Raw genomic sequence first — 10,783 nt, 5'->3', positions numbered from 1 at the left:
GGGGTCAGGATGACCTGTGTTCAAGTCCTAACTCTTGATATATACTAGCTGTGCGACCTTGGACAAGTCACTTATGTTCCAAGCAACTCCTTAAGACTTTTTTAGTCACAGAGAAAGTGCTGATCTTCCTCACCTGGCAGTCCCCTATGCCAATGAAATGAAAAGCCCATTCCCTATGTTGTCCTAATATCTTACTTCTAACAAGTGAGTTTTTGCTGGCACAGACCCCTAGCTCAGAGTGGCATTCAATTCAAGGGATTTGGAAATGTGTATTCATAAAAAGCAATTAGAAAACTAAAACATGGCAATGCCCTTCAAGTTAACATATTTGTGCTAAGAGTTAAAAGGCACAAACAAGGTGATTGGAAGGGAGGTTGAGAGTCAGTTTTTTTTTAATTTAGTGTTTTATTTTTATCCAGTTACATGTAAAAACAATTTTAGCATTGATTTTTAAAACTTTGAGTTCCAAATTCTCTCCTTTCCTCCCTACCCCCCCTTCATTGAGAAGGCAAGCAATTCAATATAGGTTATACATGTGTAGTGATGCAAAACACTTCCATAATAGTCATGTGATGAAAGACTAACTATATTTCCCTCCATCCTATCCTGACTGCCCTGCCCCTGTTTATTCTATTTTCTCTCTCTCTTTTCATCCTATCCCTCTTCAAAAGTGTTTGCTTCTGGCTACCCCCTCCCCCAGCCTGCCTTCCCTTCTACAAATCTCCCCTTCTCTTATCCCCATCCTCCCTACTTTCCTGTAGGTTAGATAGATTTTGGCACCCAATTGAGTGTGTATGTTATTCCCTCTTTGAGCCAATTCTGATGAGAGTTAAGTTTCACTTACTCCCTCTCCCCTCTCCTCTCTTCCCCTCCACTGTAAAAGTTTTTTCTTGCCTTTTTTATGTGAGATAATTTATCCCATTCTGTGTTTCCCTTTCTCTTTCTCCCAGTACATTCCTCTCTCTCACCCCTTAATTTTATTTTTTCGATATCATCCCTTTATATGTATAATGTGTATGTACACACACACACACACACACACACACACACACACACATACATCCCTTTTACATAAACTCCTAACTATCCCAATAATGAGAAAAATCTTATGAGTTGCAAATATAATTTTTCCATGTAGGAATGTAAACAGTTTAACTTAAATAAGTCCCTTATGATTTCTCTCTCCTGTTTACCTTTTCATACTTCTCTTGAGTCTTGCGTTTGAAAGTCAAATTTTCTATTCAGCTCTGGTCTTTACATCAAAAATACTTGAAAGTCCTCTGTTTCATTAAATTTCCATTTTCCCCCCTGAACAATTCAGTTTTGCTGGTGGGCGATTCTTGGTTTTAATCCTAGCTCCTTTGCCCTCCAGAATATCATATTCCAAGCCATCTGATGCCTTAATGCAGAAGCTGCTAAATCTTGCGTTATCCTAATTGTGTTTCCATAATACTTTCTTTCTGGCTGCTTGCAATATTTTCCCCTTGACCTGGGAACTCTGGAATTTGGCTATAATATTCCTGGAAGTTTTCATTTGGGGATCTCTTTCAGGAGGTGATCAGTGGATTCTTTCAATTTCTTTTTACCCTCTGGTTCTAGAATATCAAGGCAGTGTTCCTTGATGATTTCTTGAAAGATGATGTCTAAGCTCTTTTTTTGATCATGGCTTTCAGGTAGTCTAATAATTTTAAAATTATCTCTCCTGGATCTGTTTTCCAGGTCAATTGTTTTTCCAATGAGGCATTTCACATTGTCTTCCATTTTTTCATTCTTTCGGTTTTGTTTTATAATTTCTTGATTTCTCATAAAGTCTTTAGTTTCCATTTGCTCCATTCTATTTTTCAAGATATTATTTTCTTCAGTGAGTTTTTGAACCTCCTTTTCAATCTGGCCAATTATACTTTTTAAGGCATTTTTCTCCTCATTGGCTTTTTGGACCTCTTTTGCCATTTGGGTTAGGCTATTTTTTTTAAGGTGTTATTTTCTTCAGCATTTTTGTGGGTCTCCTTTAGCAAACTGTTGACTTGTTTTTCATGATTTTCTTGCATCACTCTCATTTCTCTTCCCAGTTTTTCCACTACTTCTCTTGATTTTCAAAATCCTTTTTGAGCTTTTCCACAACCTGAGACCAATTCATATTTTTCTCGGGGACTTTGGGTATAGGAGCTTTGACTTTGTTGTCTTATTCTGAGTGTGTGTTTTGATCTTATTTGTCATCAAAGTAAGTTTCTATAGTTAGGATACTTTTTCCATTGTTTGCTCATTTTTCCAGCCTATTACTTGACTTTTTAACTCTTTGTTAAGGCAGGACTCTGCTTCCAGAATGAAGGGTACACTGTCCCAAGCTTCAGGGATTTTGTGCAGCTGTTTTCAGAGATACTTCTAGGGACCTGTAAGTTTTCAGTTCTTCCAAGGTGGTATGATCTAAGGATGGGTGTTTACTCCTCTCCTGGCCTGTGCTCTGGTCTGTGAGTAACCACAAGCACTCTTTTCTGCCCTAGAACTGTGAGAAGGGTACCCTCTCTACTGCTGCCACAAGCTCTGCTATGCTAGTAGCCCTTCTCGCCCCAGGACTGCTACCCAGGACTTTGACCCAGATCCAAGTATGGGCAAAGCAACAGAGTCCTGCCTCAGCACTAGCAAAGAGACCCCTGTAATCTCCTTCTGGGCTTGTACTGGACTGTGCTCCTTTCTCACCCAGGTCCAACAGGCCTTTCCTGCTGACCTTCTAAGTTGTCTTTGGCATCTATAGGCTAAGAAGTATAGAAACCACCACAGCTGCCAGACATTCAGTCCCTGAGCCCTGCTTCAGGTTTGCTGGGGCTCCGGACCACGCTGGCACGTACTGTGTTGGACTACAGTCCTCTCTCAGTCTGGTGCAAAAGACCTTTCCCATTGATCTTCCAGGTTGTCTTGGGCTGGAAATTTGTTTCACTGTCTTTTTGTGGATTCTACTCCTCTAGAATTTGTTTAGAGTCATTTTTTACAGGTATTTGGAAGAATTTGGAGGAGAGCTCAGGTGAGTCCCTGCCTTTACTCTGGCATCTTGGCTCTACCCCCAGAGAGTCAGTTTTGAAACAATGCCCATACTAGCACCCTCTGTCAGTTTCTTGTTGACTCTCATTTCTGCCCTAATGATTTGACCAGTTTCAGGCCAGAATGTGAAGAAATAAATTCTTAGGAGAAAAGGGCAAAGGGTAATATATTTAGAATTGCAAGATACCTTAGAGATCACTTAATCTAATCTCTTCGTTGTATGAAGGAAGAAACTGAAGCTGAGAAAGATTAAGTAATTTGGCCAAGGTCAAAGGGTAAATAAATGGCAGAGCTGAAGTTTGAACCCACATTCACTGATTCCAAACCCCTGCACTCATTTGTCTTGTGCTCTTCTCTACTCAAAGTGCCTTGGACCTTCAGGCATCAGGTGGCAACCAAGGGTACCCCGGCATCCAATGTTTTTCCTTTCCACAGGTTCATAAGAAAGTTTTTGTTATTTATTCTTCCACATGTTGCTGAGATACATGCAAAGTGGTTTGTTTTGCTTCTACCTTACATCCTAGCAAAAACCAGGCACATTTCTGGGTGGCCACCTGTATAGCTGTGTAGCTGTATAGCCAAAATATGGCTATATAGTATCGGTCCTAGGAAGACTTCTGAGAACAGAGAAATGCAGAGATTTCAGAGAAATCTGTGGCCACCCCATATTATGGAGATGGAAGTGATAATGAGTGGAGTACCTGTCTGCTCAGAGCACAAGAGCTATTTTCATGAGATTCTGTTAACATCTTGTGGCCTCACAGAGGAGTAGATATGTGAGTAAGGTAAGTGTATGGTCATTAAAGCTTTCTGTTAGGTTTCCCTTGACTGGTCTTCTTTCTCCTCTATACTTTACGCCACATGATCATCATTCTTATTGTTGCGTCATTTCAGGCATGTCCAACTCTTCGTGACCCCATTTGGAGTTTTCTTGGCAAAGATACTAGAGTGGTTTGCCGTTTCCTTTTCCAGCTCATTTTGACAGATGAGGAAACTGAGGCAAACAGAGTTAAGTGACTTGCATGCCTCCTTTACATTTGATTTGTCTCATTCTACTTCTCCCTTCCCTTTTCTCCCACTATATCCTTTTTCTTACCCCTACATTCTTTTCTTTTGAAGATCATCCTGACATAATCAAGTTACACCCATGCCTTCTCTTTATCCTGACTCCTTCTGACCACCCTAATAATGATAAAGTTCTTAGGAGTTACATATATCATCTTTCTATATAGGAATGTAAAGAGTTTAACTCCATTGAGTCTCTTATGATTACCCATTCATACTTACCCTTTTATGCTTCTCTTGAGTCTTGTATTTGAATGTCAGATTTTCTATTCAGCTCTTGTCTTTTCATCAGGAATGCTTGGAAGTCCTCTTTTTTTTTATTAAATATCCATTTTTTTCTCCTGAAGGAATGTGTTCAGTTTTGCGAAGTAGGTTATTCTTGGTTGTAATCCTAGCTCTTTTGTCCTCCAGAATATCACGTTCTAAGCCCTCCATCCCTTTAACATGGAAGCTGCCAAATTTAGTGTGACCTTGATTGTGGCTCTACAATATTTGAATGGTTTCTTTTTGGCTGCTTACAATATTTTCTTTGACTTGAGAGTACAGGATTTTGACTATAATATTCTGGGGAGTTTTCATTTTGGGATCTCTTTCAGGAGGTGATCAGTGGATTCTTTCAATTTCTATTTTACCCTCTGGATCTAAGATATTAGGGCAGTTTTCCTTCACAAAAGTTTTTGAAATATGATGTCTGGGCTCTTTTTTGATTGTGGCTTTGAGGGAGTCCAATAATTCTTACCTTACCTTTCCTGGATCTATTTTCCAGGTCAGTTTTTCTGATGAAATATTTTACATTTTCTTCTATTTTTTTCATTCCTTTTTATTTGATTGTTTCTTGATGTCTCGTGGAGTCATTAGCTTCTACTTGCCCAATTATAATTTTTAAGGAATTATTTTCTTCAGTGAGCTTTGGTATCCCATTTTTCATTTGGCCAATTCTGCTTTTAAGGAAGTTTTTTTTTTCCAGTGAATTTATGTGCTTCTTTTACCATTAGGCTAATTCTGTTTTTTTTAAGGTGTTATTGTCTTCAGTATTTTTTTTTGCCTCTGTTACCAAGCTGTTAATTCTCTTTTCATAATTTTCTTGCATCACTTTTTTTCTTTTCCCAATTTTTCCTCTACTACTCATCTCTCTCTCTCTCTCTCTCTCTCTCTCTCTCTCTCTCTCTCTCTCTCTCTCTCTCTCTCTCTCTCTCTCTCTCTCTCTCTCTCTCTCTCTCATTTGTTTTTGCTAGGCAATGGGGTAAGTGATTTGCCCAGGGTCACACAGCTAGTTAAGTGTCAAGTGTCTGGTCTGAGACCAGATTTGAACTCAGGGCCTCCTGACTTCAGGGCCAGTGCTCTATCCATTCACCACCTAGCTGCCCCTCTCTCTCTCTTTTAAAGTCTCCCAGGAATTCTTGCTGGCTTTGGGTTTAATTAACATTTTTCTTTGAGGCTTTGTTTGTAGCTATTTTCACATTGTTGTCTTCTTCTAAGTTTATATGTTGGTATTCCCTACCACCTTAGGAAATTTTTATGGTCAAGTTCTTTTTTTGTTGTTTGCTCATTTTCCCGTCCTATTTCTTCACTTTGAACTTTAACATAAAGTTAGGATCTGCTTACCTCAGGGTGGGAAGACACTGTGTCAAGCTTCAGGCTTTTCTGTGCTGCTGTTTTCAGAACTAGTTCCAGGGTCCTGCAAATTTTTCATGCTTCCATGATGTGTGATCCTGGGAGAGGTGTGGTTATTGCTCTCCTGGTCTGTGCTCTGGTCTTTACACAAAAAGGCTACTTTTCTGCAGCCATGAGTGTTTGTTCTCCTGTTGGCTCTAGAACTGTGACCAAGGCCTCTGCTCCCTTGTGATGGACCCCCAGAGCTCCTTTCCACCCTGGAACTACAACCCAGAATTGCTTATGGGCAATAGAGTTGCCAATCAATGCCAGTTGCACCCAGTGCCAGTGAAGGATCCCCTGTAATATCTCTCTGATCGCTTGTCCAGCCCCTTACCATCTCTGGGCTGAGAGCACCTGAAGCTGCTGCTGCTGTCCTTGTCACCTCCAAGCCCACCGCTAGTATTTCTGCCACATCCTGTGTCTGTGCCCACCCTAATGCCTGTAGACTTCTCTTGCAGACCTCCTAAGTGGTCTGGGGCTGGAAAAATGTCTTTCTCTGACCTTTTGTTGACTCTGTCACTCCCACATTTGATTGAAGGTATTATTTTCAAGTTGTTTGGAGGGGAATGTTGAGAGAAGTCAGCTGGGTCCCAGCTTGTACTCCATCATCTTGGCCCTGCCTTTCAGTCCTAGGACTTCTGTAGAGACCTTCTACCCATTCAGGCTTCCGACAAAATTATCAAGTCCTACAAAGCTGCAGAATATATCTTAGACATTTTCCTAATGCCATGTAGAATGTTGAATATGGTAGCATCTAGTATAATTTATCTAGAACTGAAAGGGACAAGAGATGCCATCTAGACCAACCTCCTTATTTTACAGATGAGGAAACTGAGTCACAGAGAAGTTAAATGATTAGCCACAGGATATCAAGGTAGTAAGTGGCAGAGATGGGATTGTATAAATATTTACTTTACAAATACATAGTGACTTGAATAAAATGTTCATAATTAGCAATAATGCTTAGCATCTCAAAAAAGGCATCAAAGTACGATTCATTAAAGAAAATAGTGCCATAAAAAGAGTAGTGGACTGAGATACAGGAGATTTAGGCCATTTCACTAAAGCTATGAGATTTTTCAATAACTCAATTTGCCTGGGACAATCTTTCCATATATGTAGAATAAGGGGATTAATGGAATTACAGAATTTAGAAATAGAAACAATCTGAGAGACCATCCTGCTTAGAGTCTCCTGACCTTTTTTTCTGTGTCCTGTACCCCCTTTGGCAGGCTAAGGAAGCCTATGGACCCCTTACCAGGAATCATGTTTTAAAATGCATAAAGTGAAATGCAAAGGACTACAAAGGAAATTGGTTATATTGAAATATAATTTTCAAAATATTTAAAAAATAAGTTCATGGACTCCAGGTTAAGAATCCCTGATCTAGCCAATCTCCTGGCTTCAAAGTTCTAAAAGCACTTTCAGGATATGAAGACCTTAATGGATACCCCTGAAGGACTTTTGCAGTTTATGAATTTTTAAACCAAGGAACTGCCAATCACTTTTGGTTCAAGATTGTTTTTCACACATGCCATGGTCTGAATGCAAACAGTCACTCCTGAGAAGCAAATGATTCCAAGAGGAAGAAAAAAAAAACAAAATGCAACAACCTAAAACAGGTTTCGGTGTCAAGGATGGCCTTTAGCCAACTTTTCAACTTCTGTGATAAGGCTAACACACATATAACTTCCCATCTCCCCTTCTGGCATGGGCATTTCTTCCGTGTGGAAATTTTGTTCTTACCAAAGTTTTTGCTCTTACCAGCCAAAAGGATGGAGGGAAAAGGTTAATGGTGAGTCAGAACAGTGGAGGCCTCCTTATAGCTCACTCACTACTTCCTGTTCCTGGCTTTTTGCTATCTTGCCAGCCCCAAGTAGCAAGCAAGCAGGCACCCAATGTTGTTCCCTAATGAAGCATTTTACATAGTGAAACAGAAAGAAAAGCAGTACACTTTATTACAAGTGCATTCATCTGGAACCCAGAGGTTTCCAGGCCTGGTTGAGCAGCAGGCGGCAAAGAGGCCTTCCTGGCCTGGTAGTTCATTTCTCCTTTGCTTTTTCCTCACTCGTCTCTAGATCCAAGGAAAGCTATTGCCTGACCCCAGTCTGGGCCTCAGATTTGTTTGGGGGATTCCTTGGTGGGTGTAGAGGATAGATGTTCTGTATTTCCTTCCTTTCTAAAACCCTCCTTTCTCTTCTCCCTCCCCCTCACTCCCCACCCACATCAACTCACCATAGCATGTCTCATTTAATGTTCCTTAATGGGTGGTTTCAGAAGGAAAAGTTTTATTCAGACTAATACTTGTATGATGCTTCCTTCTCTTTTTGAAAATGGATTTTTATGCAGAATGTCGCAAACACCAAATGAAATGGGCTTTGTCACATGCATAGCAGAGAAATAGAGGATTGCACACGATACTGGAGATGTCCGTTTTGTAGTGCTTGCTTTCCTTCTAAAAAAAATAACAATTGCAACTTGTAGCTATATTTTACTCAGAAAATGTTCTCTGTCTCTCTTTTCCCCCTTTTCCAGAAAAGGAAAGCACTGGATTTGGAGATAAGAGGACCTGGGTTCAAGTCCTACCAATTACTACCCATGTGATAATGGGTAGGTCATAACCTCTCTGGCCCTCACTTTCCCCATTTGTAAAATGAGGGGATTAGATTAGATAATCTCTAAATTCTCCCCCACTTCCATGTTCTATGAAACTGAAAGTCACAAGAGTTTAAGTGACTTGCCTAAGGTTAGATGGCTAATGCATGGTGCCAGCAGACCTGATAGTAGCTAAAAGGTGAATTATGGTGGGTTGATGGAAAACTGGTGGCTTAGCATCATAGATTTAGAACTAGAAAAGATCTCAAAGGATTCAGTAAAACCTTTTAATTTTGCAGATGAGGCTCAGAGAAGTCAAGTAACTTATCCCAGGTCACATAGCTGGTCAGTATCTAAGTTAGATTTGAACCCAGCTCTCACTCAGTCCCAATCCAATACTCTGGCCATAAAAGAGCCACTTCACAAAGAGTAGCAGAGATTCTTGGGAGAATCAGAACTGGACCCCTGGCTGTCTGACTCCTAAATCCATGTACTACTGGAACGCACTGCTGTTTTCCATCTCTTTCCAAGGCACAGCTTCTAGGGACAGACAATGAACTGAGAAATCCTGAGGCAGAAACAAAGAAGGACTTTTAACACTTAGGAGCATAGATTTTAAGTCACAGAGTATCATAGAAATCATCTAATCTTAACTCGGGGTTCATTAACCCAGGAAAGGATTTTGAGGGGGAAGGGGAGTGTGTGGAAATTTGTGAACTTGGATGAGAAAAAAATTGCATCTGTATTTTCACTAACTCCTAACCAACACTAAACATCTTCTTCAATTATGAATTTAAAAACAATAATAAATGTTCTGAGAAAAGGTTTTATCAGATTGCCAAAGGCATCTATGATATACAAAAAGTTAAGACCCCTGGTTTAAGACCAACTTTATTTTCTGGGTGAGGAATCTGTGTCCCAGAGCATACAACCAAGGTCACACAGAGAGAAATGGCAGGCAGGATTTCCATTTCCTCTGGATCTATTGCTCTTCGTGCCCCATCATACTCCCAGAACTTACACCCACCACTTCCAAGGGCTTCATTGGAGGTGGGATGACATCATAGGATATGGTATAGGAACGTAAGAAGGAGACATGTGGAAGGAGGTGTGGGACAAGATCACCACAGAGGGGATTAATTCGACAGAAAAATAAAAGAGGAAGGAAGAATGATATCTTGGTGGAAGGAAAACTACGGCAAAGTTATGAGGAGGGAGGAATAAGAGATATAGCTCATTGAGGGCCAGCAATGTGTCAGTGGGGTCGGGAGTATATCTAGGGGTTAGTGGTAGTGGTGGTGCAGAAACAGTCCCTTGATGACTAATTCCTCCAGATACAAAGAGAACTTCTTTTTTTAAATCAATCAATTAATTTTTTATTTTCAACATTCACTTTTATAAGATTTTGAGTTCTAAATCAGACTCCCACTCTCCCCTCCCCAAAACACCATGCAATCTGATATAGGCTATACATGTATGATCATATTGAACATATTTTCACATTAGTCATGTTGTGAAAGAAGAATCAGAACAAATGGGAAAAACTATGAGAAAGAAAAAAACAGAAAACAACAAAAGAAACAGAGAATAGTATGCTTCCATCTGCATTCAGACTTCATAGTTCTTTCTCTGGATGTGGATAGCATTTTCCATCATGAGTCTTTTGGAATTGTCTTAAATCATTGCATTGCTCAGAAGAGCTAAGTCTAACAAAGTCAGTCACCGCATAACGTTGCTGTTATTATGTACAGTGTTCTCCTGGTTCTACTCACTTCACTCAGTATCAGTTCATGCAAATCCTTCCAGGTTTTTCTGAAGTTTGCCTGCTCATCATTTCTTTTTTTTTTTCTTTTCTTTTTTAAAATTAATTTATTTTGATTTATCAACAATCACTTCCATAAGCTTTTGTGTTTTAAATTTTTCTTCCCCTTCCTGCCCCCCTCCCTCCCCAAGATGGTGCACAATCTGATATAAGCTATCCATATTCATTCCTAATAAACATATTTTCACATAAGTGATGTTGTAAGGAAGAATTCGACCCAATAGGAGGAACTATCAGAAAGAGGAAACAAAACAAAACAGAAGAAAAAAAATAGCAAATAGTATGCTTCGATCTGCATTCAAACTCTATAGTTCTTTCTTTGGATGTGGATAGCATTTTCCATCATGAGACTTTTGGAGATGTCTTAGGCCCTTGCATTGCTGAGAAGGACTTAGCCTATCAATGTCAGTCATAGCACAATGTGGCTGTTACTGTGTACAAAGGTCTCCTGGTTCTGCTCACTTCACTCAGCATCAGTCCATACAAGTCATTCCAGGTTTTTCTGAAATCCACCTGCTCATTTCTTATGGAACAATAGTATTATTACATTCATATACCACAATGTGTTCAGCCATTCCCAATTGATAGGTATCTTCTCAATTTCCAATT

Source organism: Phascolarctos cinereus, unplaced genomic scaffold (genome assembly GCF_003287225.1).
Source record: "Phascolarctos cinereus isolate Bilbo 61053 unplaced genomic scaffold, phaCin_HiC Scaffold_1;HRSCAF=81, whole genome shotgun sequence".
Classification (NCBI taxonomy): Eukaryota; Metazoa; Chordata; class Mammalia; order Diprotodontia; family Phascolarctidae; genus Phascolarctos; species Phascolarctos cinereus.
The sequence above is the reverse complement of the archived record's forward strand: the minus strand, read 5'-3'. Positions refer to the sequence as shown.